The sequence below is a fragment of the Molothrus aeneus genome, chromosome 21, assembly GCF_037042795.1.
Source record: "Molothrus aeneus isolate 106 chromosome 21, BPBGC_Maene_1.0, whole genome shotgun sequence".
Lineage (NCBI taxonomy): Eukaryota > Metazoa > Chordata > Aves > Passeriformes > Icteridae > Molothrus > Molothrus aeneus.
The window spans coordinates 3,980,060-3,998,601 of record NC_089666.1 but is presented as its reverse complement, the minus strand read 5'-3'; the positions used below and the strand labels follow the sequence as shown (position 1 = coordinate 3,998,601).

General features: G+C 46.2%; 1 protein-coding gene across 2 annotated transcripts in view; it reads right to left on the bottom strand.

Moving 5' to 3' along the window:
• The window catches only part of KAZN (kazrin, periplakin interacting protein), a 226,997-nt gene that overhangs the window by 76,185 nt on the left and 132,270 nt on the right, over positions 1-18,542 (bottom strand). The window lies entirely within an intron of this gene.

Here is an 18,542-nt window from a genome sequence, read left to right as displayed (position 1 = left end):
GGACACTCATTAAACTGTCCCTCAGTGCTTGTGGTGTCCAGCTCTCCATCCCATGGACAATGAGGCATTTCCCCACCCCAGGGCTGCTCAAACCTGTGATTTTAGTGAAACACACCCTGGTACCAGGTTTAGCATTTTGCTTACTGACCCTGCCATCATTACCAACACCACACACAGATCTTGGGCTCCAACCTGACAGAGGGCAGGGGTAGATGGGGTATGGGAAGGAATTCTTGGCTGGCAGGGTGGGCAGGCTCTGGCACAGGGTGCCCAGAGCAGCTGTGGCTGCCCCTGGAACCCTGGAAGTGTCCAAGGCCACGTTGGACAGAGATGGGAGCAGCCTGGGATGGTGGAAGGTGTCCCTGCCATGGCAGGGGTGGAGTGGGGTGAGCTTTAAGGTCCCTTCCAATCCAAACCACCCTGGGATTCTGTGATCTTCACAGAGATTCTGTGATCTTTGCAGATATTCTACAACAGATATCCACAGTCTACAAGATTCTCCAAGGCCTCAACCTCCCTCTGCAGTCCTCAAACACCAAGGGGGTGAATAAATCCCAAAAATGCTGTTGGCTTTCTTCTTTTCACCAGGACTACTGCTGTTCCATCCTCTGCAGTATTTACCTTTCCATGGCTTTAATGCTTGCTGCAGTCCTGACACCACTCAGCTGCAGAACACTCTCCTAATTGTACCCCAAGGTATAGCACAGGAGAAAAGATGTAGCACAAAAAGGAACAAAAAAAGCTTTAGAGGAAAAAAAACAAAACAAATTGTTGATTGCAAAATATTTTTTAAATAAATAAAAGAAATCCCAAACTCTATATGTCTTTGAGATGTGTAATAGCACCTGAACAAAGATCATTGATCTTTAAAATAACATCCTCCAAAGATGATGAAATTCTTCTTCAGTTTAAAACAGCCTTTTAATAACTAGAGTGCTGTTCATGTGGACTAAAGGTTATGACAAGGACAGAGTAACTCACTTCCTGTTCAAAATTAATTTTATTTAGCTCAGCCCTCAATAACTAATGCCATTCCTTGTAAAAACATCCCCAAATGTGTCCCTCCAACAACCTGCACCAACTTAAGTGAAGAAAAAGAGGCTTTTGGTTAAATTGTCCCTTGTAGTGGTCAATACACTGTAACTCACAGCTGGGTTTACAGTATTTTTCTCCTCACAGGTAATCAACAGGTACCTTTATTAAAATAAAGCATTTTTTATTTAATGTCCTAGCTTGCTCCACCTTTCAAAAGAGGCTTTCCCTCAAAAGAATGTGTTAACACTTCACACAAAAATATTTTTCATCTGAGCTCACTTTGAAGGGAGAGTTTCAGCTGGAGACAATTCAGAAGGTCAGGAATACAAGCCCAAGAGCAGAGAGGAGGGGATGATGCATGGGCAGGGGCTGAGACCCCACTATACATTAATTTAATTTGGAGCATGTGACAGCTCACACCAAAGCCTGGAACTGGTGGGGCACTTAGAATCTCACGTAGGAATGCTTGGATGTGTGGATCCTTCCAGAGAAATGAGTCAGCCTTTAATTCAGGCATTTTGCACTATATTAGAAAGCATTTTCAATCCAAGCTGAAAATGAACAACTTCTTGCCTCCTTGCAGCTCTACCACTGAGTGTGTCACTGCATGGGAAAGAGAAAATGACTGCAGAAGGAGTTAGCTCCAAGCCAAGGTGAAGCCAAGAGGTTTGTTTTCATTACTAAAAGCCACAGAAAAGAAATGCAAAACACGAAAGAGCCCAAAGCCAACGGTGAAATTCACATTCAGCCGGAGGATTTTCTAAGGGTAAATGTTTGTTTTTATCCCAGTGCACTTAGGTCAGCTTGAATTTATGTTAATACCATCAACAGAGCAGTGCCAAAATACTCAGTGCCTGACAACCTGTAGGTTAGGGGTTTTTTACAGCTATTAATTTGTCCTGAACCAGCACTGCCCCTTTCACACTGCACACCAGGGTAGAGTCTGCAGCACCCACAGTAACACTGAATTTGGCCACAACCTGTGGACACTGCAGAAATCCAACATCCTCATTTATTCTAAGAATTATTTTCTCACTAAATCCCCAATCTCTACATTTTTGCTGTGGCATTCACATTCTCTGAAAAATCCCTTTCCCCGGGATTTTTCTCCTGGGAAGCTGAGAAGCCTCAGAAAAAAAGGAAAACAATATTATCTCATTTGCTTCTCCTGTGTTTTGCTCCTTTAGAATGTAGTTGGAGATTGTTTCATTGGTTTCTATTGTGAATTATTTTGAGTCATTGGCCAATCAAGGTCAAGCTGTGTCAGGGCTCTGGAAAGAGTAATGAGTTTTCATTATCATCTTTTTAGCCTTCTGTCTGTATCCTTTCTGTATTCTTTAGTATAATACAGTTTAATATTCTTTGATATAATATAGTATCAGAAATACTAAATTAACCTTCTAAAAACATAGAATCAGATCCATCATTCCTTCCTGCATTGAGGCACCCCACAAATACAATACTCCACATTTTTGCCAGCTGCCACAAGCATGGTGGCATTTTCTTCCCAGTTTGCCATCCCTTGCCTACCTTTCTACCCTAAATCACTCTCCTGCCTGATGTTTGCAACGCCACGTTTATCACCAGTTGTGAATTTAATTAATGTGTTGTTTCTCCCTTCAACGAGATCATTACTGGAGTTGATAAATCAAATGTGCCATTGTACTCCATAACAGTGGATTTGTGATATTCCCCAGAGGTCAGAGGGCACACAAACTGAGGGATGAAATTCACTGAGACATAAATACAGCATCCTCATCCGTGACAGTCGGATACAATCAGACTCCAGTGATGAGAGCATTATGCAAGAGAACTTTGTCTCTGGCCTCTTCCACAGAAATGGCACAAGACCAATACAGAAAAACAAAAACTGGCTGACAACCCATTTCATACATTGCTTCTCATTCTCCTTTCATTTGTGCTGGCAGGTCAGTAATATTTACTTTTGTTTCACCAGACCTTGGGTAGAAAAATACCACCAGGGCAGTGTTGTTATTGATTTTAAATGAAGAATGGAGATTAAAATCGGGAATGCTCTGTTTGCTGTCCTTGAGACTGTTTGGGATCTTTTGGCCCCTCTTATGAGAATTGGCTGGATGGGGCTTGGAGCACCCTGGTCTAGTGGAAGCTGTATCCCTGCCCACAGCAGGGGATTGGAATTGGATGATTTTTAAGATCTCTTAAAACCCCAACCAATCTCTGATTCTATGGCTGAGTGGTCCCCACGTGGTTCCCCAATACACATCACACACAGCCCCAGCATGAACAAAATCATCAACAAAAGAAAAGTATCACGGGGTTGTGATGAAAACTAAAACCCAAAGCAACAGAGAGCAACTGTCCACTTTGGGCCGCCTGTCCAAACCAGCCCCACCACAGCGAGCCTCAGTGTCCTCCAGAGATGTCCAGCATGGACACTTGTGACCTGAGCACCATCTGTGTTCTACCAGATCCCTCAGCTGCCTGGTGCCATCTGTGACCTGAGCACCATCTGTGTTCTACCAGATCCCTCAGCTGCCTGGTGCCATCTGTGACCTGAGACCCAGCTGTGTTCTACCAGATCCCTCAGCTGCCTGGTGCCATCTGTGACCTGAGACCCAGCTGTGTTCTACCAGATCCCTCAGCTGCCTGGTGCCATCTGTGACCTGAGACCCAGCTGTGTTCTACCAGATCCCTCAGCTGCCTGGTGCCATCTGTGACCTGAGACCCAGCTGTGGTCCACCAGATCCCTCAGCTGCCTGGTGCAAGGTTTTGCACAGGCAGCAGCTACGGGAAAGCATCTTGGAAGTTAATAAATAAATAAAAACGACAAACCTTGTCCCCCTGCTATCATGTGGCTTGACTTTTATTTCTGCCTTTCTCTCAGGCTTGTGCTGAGCAAGCTCTGGCTGAGGAGAAGGGGCTGCTCTGGGAGCAGCAGCCCTGTGGAAGGTTCCCATGGTAAGCTGATTGAAATGCTAATGAACAGAGCCAGGCTGGGCTCAGACACCACCAGCACTCACCTCCTTCACCTGGAGGCCCTCAAAGATCAGCCCTGGGTGTAGGTCACAGCCCCAAAACCCCAAGGAGGCTGCAGTGGGACACCAAGGCTTGGCAGCAGAGGCTCCCTGAGCCTGCCAGGGAGGGGCATTGGGCAAGGAGCAGCTCTGGGAACACCCCACAGGAACCAAGCCCGCTTGGAGGCACCTCCAGATGGGATTTGACGCCAGCACAGCAGGGCAGCCTTTCCCAAACACTGAGCATCTCCTGCTGCCCCTGGGGAGATTCCAGCACCCCAGGGTGTGTTTCACCAAAAGCATTGGCTTGAGTAGCCCTGGGGTGGGGAAATGCCCCATTGTCCATGGGATGGAGAGCTGGACCATGAGCACAGCTCTCAGGGTTGTGCTTGAGGGACAGGTTTAATGAGTGTCCCTCCCCACCCTCCCCACCTTGTGCTGTTATACAGGGCAGGGGCTGAGTACTGAGCATCTCCTCTGCCCCTGGGGAGATTCCAGCACCCCCAGCACCGAGCATCTCCTACAGCTGGTGAGGAGATTCCAGCACCCCAGCACAGAGCATCTCCTCTGCCTGTGAGGAGATTCCAGCACCCCCAATACCGAGCATCTCCTACAGCCTCTAAGGAGATTCCAGCACCCCCAGTACCGAGCATCCCCTACAGCCTCTGAGGAGATTCCAGCATCCCCAGCACCGAGCATCTCCTACAGCTGGTGAGGAGATTCCAGCACTCCAGTACCAAGCATCTCCTCTGCCTGTGAGGAGATTCCAGCACCCCCAGTCCCGTGCATCTCCTGCTGCTCCTGGGGACATCCCAGCACCCCAGTCCCGTGCATCTCCTGCTGCTCCTGGGGACATCCCAGCACCCCAGTCCCGTGCATCTCCTGTGCCGGCTCTGAAGGTCCGGGGCAAAGCCCTGGGGAGGAGCCGGTCCCTGCCCATCCCGCACGGACCCGCACGGACCCGCCCGGACCGGCCCCGCACCTGCCCGGGGCTCCGGCGTGACGAGTCTCGCCTGCCGTGGGAGCCCTGCCAAGCTCCGAGGGCTTGGCAATTAACTTTCACAACAAACCAAAAGCCTCAGGAGCTTTTAATCTCCAAATAAGTAGGAGATGTGGGTGCCCAGCAAGGCTTTTGTGCCCGGGTTTATCGGCGAGGCGCTGATAAGGACCTTGCTGCTTTGTGTCTGTGAAAAATGTGTATTTTATATTGGCTTTTTGCAAATAATAAAATGAATGTTATATGTGTTATGTTAGAAAGTTATGCTGTGTTAATTTTCTTAAGTAGTGTGTTAAATATAGCTTTAGATTATAACATAATGTTAAAATAGAAACTATGCTATGTAAGATGCTTTTTTTAAAGAGAGGACTCGCACCGAGATAGCAGCCACAGGACACCTAAATCTTTCAGAGAAAAAGAATTTATTGCTCTCTATTCAATCTATAGCAATCTATTGCTATTTATTAATGATTTTCGAGTTCTTCCTGCCTCGCTCAGCCCTGAGGACACCATCAGGATTCAGAGGAAGAAGCTGACACTGCCCAGACAGAATCCTGTGTTTGGATGGAATTTATGCATCATGGATGAGGTGTATGAATATGCAACAGCCTGTTGTTTTTAATGGTTAATCCTCTGTTAATGTGGGTCCTTTTTCGGGCTTATTTTGCCCAGAAAGAGGTACCCAGACTGTCCCTAACTCTTTGTTTTTGTTATCTCATATCGTCCTAATCCAAATTGTCCAAATTATTATTACTCTAATTATATTATTATTTTTATAACCAGTTTATTACTATTAAACATTTAAAATTTTAAAAACAAGTGATTGGCATTTTTCGCACACCTTCATTTCCACAGCAGGAGAGCAGGGAAAGGCACAGGGTAGCTGTGCAACAGGTTAAAAGTGCCACCTTTGTGCAAATAAGCTTCAAAGAAATGCTGAAAAGCAAAGATTAAAATTCCTGAACAGGTACCACCCTCTGCAAAAACCCGGTCGTGCTGTTCTCCATCATAAAAAATAAATTTAAAAAAACAAAACCTATAAAACGCATGTGTACATTCAAGATTACATCACAAAGTAGCTGATCCTCCCTGCCAGCCACCAGTTACAAGAGGTGAAATAACTACCAAGACAAGCCCTGGTTGTGCTGTTCTCCATCATAAAAAATAAATTTTAAAAAAATAAACCTATAAAATACATGTATACATTCAAGATTTCATCACAAGATCCTCCCTGCCAGCCATCAGTTACAAGAGGTGAAGAAAGTCCCAAAACAAGCCCAGGCTTGCCTGAATAAACAGGCAGGAAGGAAATTGCTGTGTGCAGCTCCCAGCCCGGCAGGATCCTCATCAGGATTCTCTGCTGGCAGCAGCACTTGTCACACACACAGACAGACACACAGACAGACAGACAGACACCGTGCTCGTGCCTGCAGAGTTCAGTGCCTGACCAGCTCCTCATCGTGAGAACACTTTTAATAACACCCAGAACAAGCCTGCTGGGGTAGCAGCACCCTCCAGCACAGCCCTCCCCTCCCCAGGGGCCCAGAGCTGCTGCAGCAGCACACACGGCTTTACCCAGAACTATTCTGGGCAGCATTCACAAAGAATTGCCTGTACACTGCCCAGGACAATCCTTGGGCATCCTCCTTGGCTTACTTTGAGCCTCAGCCGTAGCATCTGCGCGTGAAAAATGCGGATTTTATGATTGGCTTTTTGCAAATATTAAAATGAATATTGTATGGGTTATGTTAGAAAGTTATGCTGGGTTAATTTTCTTAAGTGGTGTGTTAAATATAGTTTTAGGTTATAACATAAGGTTAAAATAGAAACTATGCTATGTAGGATATTTTTTTCCTAAAGAAAGGACTCCCACCAAGACAGCAGCCACAGGACACCTAAATGTTTCAGAGAAAAAAAAAATATTGTTCTCTTATTAGAAGAAACAAACTTCTTCCTGCCTCACTCAGCCCTGAAGACGCTGTTAGTATTAAGAGGAAGAAGCTGACACTGCCCAGACAGAATCCTGAGTTTGGATGGAATTTATGCATCATGTGTGAGGTGTATGAATATGCAACAGGCTGTTGCTTTTAAGGGTTAATCCTCTGTTAACGTGGGTCCTTTTTCGGGCTTAATTTGCCCAGAAAGAGGTACCCAGACTGTCCATAACTCTTTGTTTTTGTTATCTCATATCGTCCTAATCCAAATTGTCCAAAATTATTATTACTCTAATTATATTACTATTTTTATACTATTAAACATTTAAAATTTTAATAACAAGTGATTGGCATTTTTCACATGTGGTAACTTATGCCTCCTCCTCCCACCCTTGTTTCCTGGCAGACTGTAATAAAGAAAAAACTTAATGTTTTTATCTATAATCAAAGTTTCTTTTCCTTACATTTTTTTACTCATTTTCAACAATGAAAACTTTTTGGTGTTATTAATTACCCACTTAATCCTACTTTCCTAATGACATGTACACAGATTTCCATAAGATCACAGCAGCTCTGCTAATCAGGGATAAACCCAGCGTACTAAAGAGGGTTATACTCTTACATTAGTCTTTCCTGTTGTTCTAATTAATGGTATTACCCTCTAAACTGTGCACACACACTTAAAGAAAGTTAAGATAAGCTGAAAAAGTGCTGCAAAGCAACCAGGGTATATTTATTAACTTCCTACCAGTTACTTCCAGCACTACATCCATCTACTTGAAGCCAGCAATATCCATCCCTCCTCTTACTCAAGATTGGTTGGAAAGTGGCTTTGGCCACTGATATATAAAAGCATGAGCAAAATGATCTTCAGAGCATTTTTTTTGCTCCCCCTCTCCTCACCAGATTGCCACAAGGATATCAACACTCATTTGTTGATTCAAGTCCAGGAAAGATGAAAAACATCTCTGCAGAATAATCTTGTACTTACATCGGCAGAAACAACCAGAAAAGAATTAGCAAATGAGGGCTACCTCACAAAAAACTGCAGTTCAGCAAAATTCCCTCAATTTGGAGCCCTTATGCACAGCTGCAACTAAAAGGGACCGGAATAAATCCCAGCAAGTCTTCAAGGCCTGGATAATTTTCTTCCTTTGAGAGAATCCAGAAGTTCAGCTGCTCCCAGCTCAGAGCACATTGGAGGATCCAACACCAGCAGTTTTGAAAGTATCTGGGTGACTTCCAGCACCCAGCTGAGGTGACTCTGGGCAGGTTCTTGCAGCAGGAACCCCAACCCAAAACCCAAAGCCAAATTTGTGTCTCGACAAGGGACAGGTCCCTGCAGCCACAAAGGGGCCTCTCCAGTCTCACACATGAGGTCACACATGATGAGGTCACACATGTTCCCACAAGTTCAGCAAAAAACTGGTTCCTCACACCAAATTCTCTTAATCCTAACCCTGAGCCACCTCCTGGTGTAAAGGTGGTACCAAAGGGTGGAAACAACCCTTCAAAATTACAGAAACCAGCAGCACCAAATCCCACGTGCTGAAGAACCAGGTGTATCAGCAGGCTGCTAAGGGCTCTAAAATAGGTACAGCCCTGCAAATTTACATCTCAGGGGTGTAAATGCTGCTTTTACTGCTCCCAAGGCTACCCTTAAAGGGTCTCACCATGAAGGGTTTACTTGATTTCTCCCTGCACAATATTCCAATCCACTGGGAACGTGTCTGTGCAGAGCCAGGTTTGACTGAACATCGTGATGGGGCCAAAGGAACCTGTGCTGACATCTCAGTATGGACAGGCTGTCACTGACAGCCCAGCCAGCTCTGCTCCTGGGTATTATCTGCACTGTTCATCTGCCAACAAGCAGATTTAATGCTTATCTGAATATGGGGCTTTAATCCTGCAAAGTGGTCCTTACCATGGTATTGTCATGCTAATTAACAGGTAGAGCTCTCAAGGCTTTTTTATTCATGTTTCCCTGACCAAAATAAAACAAATATAATTGTAATCATACATTCAGATTTTGCATCCTGTTTCCAGGACCTACAGTCAACCCCAGTGCACAGGGGCAGCAGAGGAAACACTTCAGTCCACAAACCACAACACAGCATCAGAAAAAAACCCTAGCCCAAGATAATACAGCTCCATTTAAATGAAAAAAAAAAATAAAAATCTTCAAGGAACCTACAAGGTATTCAAACCTCTTTAGTAAAGTGCTTTCCATTAATCCTGCCACACGTGAAATGCTGAATCAAAGATGTTCAGTAAATGTGCCTGTCAGAGGAATTACACCCAAAATCAAACTGCTCCCTAATGAGTGCACTCAGGAATGACAGCGATAAGCAGGGCACAGGAGATGTGTTAAATTACATCATTTACCCAAATCCCCTGGAAATGATGCATGTCCAAGGAGGAGAAGCACATAAAAAGGACCTCTGCAAAGGTGGCAAAATGCAAAGTGCTTCCTTTGAAAGGGAACAGCAGATTGTTGTCAGTGCCACTCTTGGAGCACCTGCCTGGGGCCACTGCACACCTTCCCACAACTCCAGCAGGGCTCAAACAACTTGTGAGCAACTTCTGGGAGTGTGAGTGAGCCCCAGAGCTGGAGCCAAGCCAGGCAAAGACAAGGGCATGAGAACACGGGCGAGCAGGGCAAGGTGGCAGCTCCTCAGCCCTGTTCCAGCACGCCCTGCTCACCCCAGCCCCTCCCTTTGATGCCTGTGCACTCAGCAGCTCCTGAACCGGGGCTCACAGTGCTGGAGTGAGCTGGGGACATCCCACACGGGGACCCTTGTGGTGACAATCCACCCAGCCCCTCTGCTCCCAGGCCAGTTCTGCCTCATCCACCCACAGCAGCATTGCAGGAATCCATCCTGAAGCCAACACAACTGCCTGGGCACTTTCTAGTTAATGAATCTTGCAAAGTTTCTGCTTATATTGCAATGTGCTACCCCAAACCAGAAGTTTTTGATGTTAAATACAGGTTTTTCACTAAATATGTGGCCTTTCTGTGGTTTCACTATGAGGTTTTTTCAAAGCTCCCCCCACAGGAGCTGCACAGCTTTGGCCTCACCACCTCCCTCTGCTTTTCATAGAAATTTAAGAACCCTATTAATCAGCCCTTTCACCCTGAGCTGTCAGTTCTGGACCTCTCTTGACCACGAAACGAGATCATGCAGGAAACTAAAGCTCATTTGAGCAAACACTGTGTGGCTTTAAAACAAGCTCCCTTCCCAAGGATGACAAAAATGATCTTTGCAGATTCAATTACACAATGCAAATGTGGTGGGGAGCACACCTGAAATGGTTCCTCTGCTCCTGCCTGAGCCATCACTTCAGCAGAAAAAAAAAAATAAAAATATTTGGGCAAAGCCATTTAGCAGCTCTGGATATACTAGAGGGGATATAAAAGGTCAAGGAATTAATGTTAAGAATCTGTGGTGGATAAAACAACAGCTTCTGCTGGAGCAGATAATGCAATAATTGATGAACATAAAAACAAATAATTGGGTGCATTTAAGGCTAGAACAAACAATGATGAACACAGAGAGAGAGAGAGAATATTTTACCATCATAGGATGAGGAATCTGTTTTCTGAATGTGCTGCTGTTCTACCAAATCACACAAAGACCTTGTTCAGCTCCAAGGGAGAATCAAAAGCCCAGCAAGGAACTCTGAGCTGGGCTCTGCTCATGCCCACAGCCTTGCTGAGGAGAAGGACAGGGCTCCAGCATGGGAACAGATCCCCCAGGGTCTCCTCCAGCATCACTGCTGCGCCCTCCTGCCTCCCCCATCACCATGCAGCTGCATTTGGAGCTTTTCCCACTGAAAATCTCAGTGTGGTCCACTAAAACCTTTACAGCAGTCCTCCAGCTTTCTTCTAACATGGTATTTTTCCTCTTCTGCAGCTTAAGAGAGTGTCTAGACCATCTAAATCTTTAGCATCAAAAGTAAGTTCCTCAAATCTATTCCTCAAATCAATTTGCTTTGCTTTCCACCCCTAATAGAGCAAATCTCCCTGGAAAACAGGCAAGCACTTCCTGTGCTTGTGTGCCTGCAGCAAATTTCGACCCACAACCATATCTTACAACATTTGGAAATATCCTGAAAAAAAAAAATACCATTTTATGATGGGAGGACAGAGACCACTCAAACCAGTCAAGGACTAAAAGCAGAAACTTACAAATACCTTTTAATTCAGCCCTTGAGTTTCTGAGATACTCTTGTGCACACCTGAAAAAGCAGACAAGGCCAAAGCTAAGCAAATTGATTTGAAATATTCCCAAAATATTTGGGGTATTCTACTGCTAAAAGAAAGCAAGGAAGCTGATTTTGGGGAATTAGCCATGGCATGGCTGCTGCCCAACCCCAGCTCTGGGTTCCCCACTCAGCTGATGATGACCAACAGTGATCCTGTGCTGCTTTTCCCCGTGGATTTCCAAGGAGGATGGTGCACAGTTTAGTTAAAAGCAACAGGCTGGAGCAGTGTGGGTGCTCTGCCAGCCTTCATCCTCCATCATCTCCATCATGTGCTCTCTCACAGGCTCTCACCACTGGAAAACTCCCCAGCTGTCCAGTGACTGAGGGAGTAGTTAGCAAGTGCATGTTCTGGCTGAAATTAAACAGTAAAGAGAGTCCACTTCTGCAAACAGCATGATTTGATAAGAATTAAAAGGCAAAGGAAACGCAAAAGGTTCAAGTTTCAGGTTCTCAGTTTCAAACACAGGCAATGGCCTCAATCTGCTGGAACAGAGGTACAAGCTCTGTTTCACCTTTCCTGCAAAAAAACCATTTCCCAGCCACAACAGCTCTCCAGGTTTCATTGCTGCTGCAAAAAAGAGTCAGAGAAAAACCTGCAGATAGGCATCAGGACATTATTGTACTCCCTTATTCTCTTTACATCCCACAAATTCACACCAAACAACAATTTCCCCACCTCCAATAGATGCTGCTTTCTGCAGAAAGGTGATTTAACTCCCCACTGAGGGAGAACACACTTTCTATGAGAAAGGTGGTGATGGAAAGGTTTGGGATTCTCCCCCAGGTGCCACCCAGCAAAGTGAGACAACAAAGAAGAGATGGCACAGGACAGCAGCAGGAAAGGCTGTGACACATCAGCTCCCTGTCAGATAAACCCAAAGGCTCAGTTCCCAGATACAGCCTCTAAAATCTGTGAAATCTTAATTTAGAGGAGAGAAGTGGCATGAAAAGACGTGAGCCAGAATGACTCAGTAAGGACCAAAATGTATGAGAAATGGATTTATGGATGCCCTCAGAAGAGATGCTCCTTCCAGAAAAAAACATTTGCAGAAGCAGCAAGGGATGAGGATGATTCTCCAAGACAAGATAAGCCCAGACCTGGACCCAATGATAGCAGAGCATCACTCTGTCCCTCTTCCTTCTTCAATGATAAGGTTGATCCTCTCCCAAACTCCTGAGCCTCTGAGCCCACAGGAGATCCAGGATGCCACCACACTCCCCTTCACCTTTCTGTAGGCACCTCTGCTCCCTTCCCATCATCCAAGTGATCTGAAAGCAAATTCTAACATAATATACTTAAAATCTGTGCCTGACCACGTATCTGAGAAGCAACAGCAAAAGAGATTTTCCCATTTCTCTGTGCAAACACAGCCCTGCCCACTGCAGCTCTCCCACCAAGCAAGTGTCAGAAATCCTCCTGACAAAACCCCATTTCTCACTAATTGCTCTGTGCAAAAACATTTCTCTGCTGCAGCTCATCTCCTGCACTCCAAGGCAGAGGTCTTTGCAGTTCAGCAATTTTCAGACACAGACACATCACTTCATCAAGCCCAGCTGAAAACCAGAAACCTGACCCAAAAGCCACCCACATTGAGTCTGGGTGGGAAACAGCAGCCTGCATCACCTGTGGTCAGCTCTGTCCCCATCCCAGAGCTCCTTGCAGGGATCTGGGCAAGGAGAGCACTAACAAGATTAGGGAATCAGTAATTTATCAGATTATGGAAGCTAGAGCAGGGCTGAGGGGATAGTTTACCCCGGGAGCCAGTGTCATGCTCAATCATGACCAATAGCACTGCAAAGCTGTTCTGCAGGGATGGATGATCCCCCTGGAGAGCCTCTGCCACCTCAGCTCCCCTCAGATCTCAACCCATCCCCAACACTGAACCTCAGTCTCTTGCTCTGGAGACCCTCACCATCCCATCCCCAAGCCTCCAATTACCATTGGGTGCAGAAGGAAAACCTCAGGAAGAGATTTTCCTCACCTTTGCAACTCCTGCAGACAAACTGACTACACAAAAGGCTTCAAAGCTTTCAAAAGCATTTATTCCATTTCCATATTCTGGTGGGACTGCTTCTTTTTCCTTAAAAAAAGCTAAACCCATCCCACCTCCTGCTACCACAGGACACATTTCCAAACACCAAAATGATCGAGCTGGAGGTGCCACAAAATCCATCTCAATATCCAAAAACATTCCCCATAAAGGCTCAGGTAAAACAACACAGAAATGAAAAACAGGAAGGGATTGCAAAGCAACAAGAAGCAACCCCCTGAGCCTTCAGCATCCCAAGGGTGAGGATGCAGGCTGAAAAAGGAGCCCTCTGGGTGCCTGATTCCCTGGGGTTTTCTGTGTGGCTGCTGCCCTGCCCTGCCTGCTGTTTTATGAGCACAGGGTTCTGCAGATGCTGTGTCAGGAGCAGAGCCCTGATCTCATGCTTTGCTGGCATGAGAAATCCTGAGGATTGAATTTTAACAAGCTGGGGGCTGAAGTTTTGCTCTGCGTGGTGCTGGGGCTCGGTGCCTGGTGTACAGTGAGGAACTTGAAGCACAGAGAGGAGCAGGGACCACTCAAGGAAAGGTGTTTGCAGCCCAAGGCTGCACCAGGAGCTCCTGCTCGAGGCTGTAAAGCCCCTTTTGGCATCTCAGAGAATTCCATATTCAGCCCCAGGGACACAGAACACCAAGTCCACTGATTTATCTGGAGGAAAAAGAATAAGTAATGAGAGGACAGACTGTCCTCTTGGATGAGGCCCAGCCCCACCAGTGAATATCTGAGAGTGCCTGAACACAACCCACAAAATCATATCCAATCCTCCCCAACTTAAGACTGAGACTTATTTCTATGTCCCTCTGCCCACCTGCAAATCTAACACCATTTTCATGGTTATATCTCAAACTGGTGAGTCAAAAGCCCTGGATTAAGTCCTCCTTCAACTTCAGTTTATTTGAGCTTACTCATCCTTAGAAGCTTCATTTTAACTCTCCTGGACAAAGCCTAAAGCAATGATAATCTAAATATTATGTTAACCACGCCAGATGAGGCTTTTGAATAAGAAAGCTCCAGAAAAGATACATAAATGAACATCTTCAAAGACTAAGATATAGCAGGGACCTGGAGTGTAATCAGCAGGCAGTTCCCTGTGTCTAAAGCAGCCATGGGAACATTGCTAAGCACAGATTTATTTCCCAGAACAGGCAATTGTTTTAGAGCATGAAACGAGTTGCTCCCTGAACTACGCAGGACAAAGGGAAACAAAGTAGGAAATTATTAGAAAGAGTAATGGTACAGCAAGACCTTGATCTGCTGATAAGCATGGTACAAAAATGCTCCCAATACCCCACTGGGCAGCAGTATCCAAATTCCTCAGGCTTCTTTACAGTATCAGCTCGCCAGCTCTGGAAGAACAAATAGCAGGGAAGATTTCTGAAGAGATGAAAATTGTACATTTTCAACAGCCAGAGATGATTACTCACAAAATAGCAACAGCACAGAGGTAACTGATTGCCTCCCAGGCAAAAGTCAAAGTCCTTGTATTGTAGCTATGAAAGGATACTGAGATCAAAGAGTAAAGAGAAAAAGAAAAAAACCTGTTTTAGGCTGTCATGAGCAGAAAGGTCCTCCTAGCCCCTTGGCATCACCACATACCAAGATACAACTGAAACCTTTCTTAGGCTGCATGTGCTGAGATACCAGCACAGCAATGAGCAGCCCTTTATTTATTGCAGGAGCAGGGTGCAGCTCCTGCCCCATCCCCAGCTGAATTCTGGCAGCATCCATGGCAAACACCACCAATCCTCACCACCACAGGCCAGGAGCCAGTGATCTCAGCGTGCCAGCACCACTCTGAAATCAGAACTGAGATAAACCAAAGGCTGAGTGAGGTGTTATTAACAACACTTAGCCATTGATTGCGTGTTACATCTTCAAGCACTTTACCAACATTAATTAATTAAGGTGTTTTCCATTTAATGTGGGAAGGAGACTCAAGCAAAAACACGAGGCTGAACGGACCAAACGCCTGATGCAGCATGGCAAGGCACCACCAGACTTCAGTTTTCCACACAGATGTTGCTGGAAACCAAACTGCTGAAAAAACAGGTGTATTATACAGGTTGGATATTAGGAAAAAGTTTTTCACAGAAAGGGTGATAAAGTTCTGGAATGGCTGCCCAGGGAGGTGCTGGAGTCTCCATCCCTGGGTGTGTTTAACAAAGCCTGGATGTGGCACTGGGTGCCAGGGTTTGGTTGAGGTGTTGGGGCTGGGTTGGACCCCATGATCTTGAAGGTCTCTTCCAGCCTTGTGATTCTGTAGGTTCTGAAAGCCAAAAGCCCAGAGGTGCAGCCAGCATGGACAGGGGTCACAGCTCAGCATGGACCCTCCACAGCAATGCTCTGCTGCATCCCCCTCTCATTACCAGCATCCCCCCCCAGAGCACTGGGCACATCCCTTGCTCACAATCAATTCAAGCAGTACAAATTCAAGCAGGGATTCCAACACGAGGGTGCTGACACACAGCTGCAGAGATGTTACCAGTGCTGCCTGTAATTGCTGTGCTAAAAGCTGGGGACATGAAGTATTGATTTCCACCCTGATCTGCATCCAAGTTTAGACAGAGGCTGCAGCCAAAATACTTTTCCCAGCTAACTCACTGGTTAAAAGAGATTGTCAGGGCTGAGAGGTTTGAATGATTAACACTTAGGCTAAGGACTGTAACAATGTACAAGTTCCATTCCTGCCTACCCACGCACACCCACCATCCTGCTCCCCCTCTTCGCAGAATTCTTTCAGTTTTGATTAAAATTATGGAAAAGAGGCCCTCAAAACATACCTTGCCATGGCAAAAATAGCACATTGTAGCAGAAAAAATGTCTCAGAGTGCACAAAAGGGGCAGAGTTATTACCTCCAGCTGTCTCAAGCTGCACCATAATTACACAAATAACACATCTGACATACTCAGTATTAATTACCGACTGAGCGTGGCACAGAGACACACACTCACCTCCTTCCATCCAGCTTGGGACTGACCTGGAGCAGCTGCTGGCAGCACTGTGACCCTGAGCTCCTGCCCACCACATGAAGGAATTCTCCCCTGTCAGGGTGGGCAGGCCCTGGCACAGGGTGCCCAGAGCAGCTGTGGCTGCCCCATGACCCCTGGAAGTGTCCAAGGCCAGGCTGGATGGGGACTGGAGCACCCTGGGATAGTGGAAGATGTCCCTGCCTGTGGCAGAGGGTTGGAACTGGATGATCTTTAAAGTTCCTTCCAAGCCAAACCATTCTGGGATTCTGTAAGCAAAGGGACCTGATGATTCCAGCACAGGCTTTTCCTCCTGGACCAAAGCAGACCCTACCAGGCACCCACCTGCCACTGAGCATCACCAGCACACCCCAAATCTGCACTTGCAGGCTGCCACCCTATTCCCCATCCTCCTGCCTGCCTTTAATGCATTTGCATAAATCAAACAGCTTGGCAGCCCTCCTACTTAGGAGACACACAACAGCAGAGCTATTCAGAGATTCTTGTTTTCACCCCATCCTTCTGAACGTCGTCTCAAAATCCTTGAGGAAAAGCATATGGCTCACTATAGATATCTTGGGCCTGTCTACACAAACACAGAGTGATGTAGGAGAGCATTTATGGCAGCATATAAACAATAGTACCAAACTTAGGGAGGAAACACAAAGCAGAGTGAATCTACTCAGTGGGTTTTGCAGAGATCAAGTACTCTCCCCCTTTTCCTTCCGAAGCATGACAGACAAAACACTCTTTAGATACGATTTTACACTGAACTGATTGACTTCTGTTACAACACCAGTGGCACAGGGCTGCATACATCACAGTGTTAATAACAGCTTATTAAATTCATGGGGGAAGACAAAGACTCATTCACAGCCACGAGGCCATGGAGTCACACCTTGCTGTGGCAGCGTCCTTTCTCCTCACTGCGAGTCATCAGCGTGCTGAGCCAAATTTCTCAGCTTTCAGAGTGGGACCAAACCCTCCAGAAACTTCAGCTGCAGGTACCACCCTCCCACCCAGCTGAGGGTGAGGCCACTCTTCCCCCTTCCCCCATCACAGGGACCCCACAACTCCGAAGCAGGTGTAATCAGAGTTATAAGCAGAAACACGCAGGCTTTGGGGAACTGAGCACATTTCTTTGGCACCTTTACAGGGCACCAACTGTTTTCCAGCATGCTGATAGTAAAGGAACACAAAGAGGAGTTTTTTTCATCACTCAACAGATTAGAAAACCTCTGAGGAAAACAAAAAAAGCCCTGACCTCAGAGAACACACCCCCCTGTCCCCTGCCAGGACCCGCTGCAGAAACGTGCATCTCCCCAGAAGTGTCCTGGAGAGGAAACGAAAGCAAACACTGAACACACCTACAGAAATCAGTGTGAGCACGAGCAGCTGAAGGGTTTTACCTGCTTTCCTGGCTGCAAGCCTGCATTTCCACATGCATGCCCTGTACATCGTGTCACCATCTGCATTCCTGATGCCCCAGCTCCACCGGGAGGGATGGAGGCTGGCATCTCCTTCTGCCCTTTCAGCAGATTTTTATAAAAGCAAAAGAGCCTCAGTAGCCTGGCTGTGGTGTACAGCAGAGGGTGGCTGAGATGATCCCAGCCTCTGCATTTCAGAAAATCCCTGGCCACACAGGTAACTTCACTTCCTACATCCCCACAGCCACCGGGAAGCTCAGCCGGGTGAGTGGAATTCACACCCCACACCCCCACTACCAAAACAGTGAAACACAAGCTGGATGGAATAAAACCACTAATTAATCCCTCTAAGTCAGTTTGCCACGAACAACAACACACCGGCAAATCAATCCAATCAGTTCCAGCCGTGGCAGGGGGGGTGAAACAAGATGATCTTTATGATCCTTTACAACCCAAAGTGTTCTATGATTCTGTAATTCCATGATTACATCCTGCCGGCAGCAGCTATGCCCCGCCAAACGCTATGCTACCCTTAAAGAGCTTCATCAAAATGCAACTGTTATTTAAAATAGCGCCGAACCACCCTACCAAGGGATACAGTAAATAAGTAACGAGTAAATAACAGCTACTGACGTTTTTATCACACAGGTGTAAATTCAGTTATCGGGAAAGGGGAGGGCTCGCACTATTTTTGTTCTGACATCAAGGCTGCTCGGAGTAAACTGTCATGCAAGCCCGTAATTATTTGGGAAATATAAACCCTAAAATACAAAAGCATTCAAATAAAAACGTATCAGCGATGGCAACACACTTTGATTAACAGGAAACTGAATTTCAGTCTGGCGAGAGCACCACGAGTACTACAGGAGCGA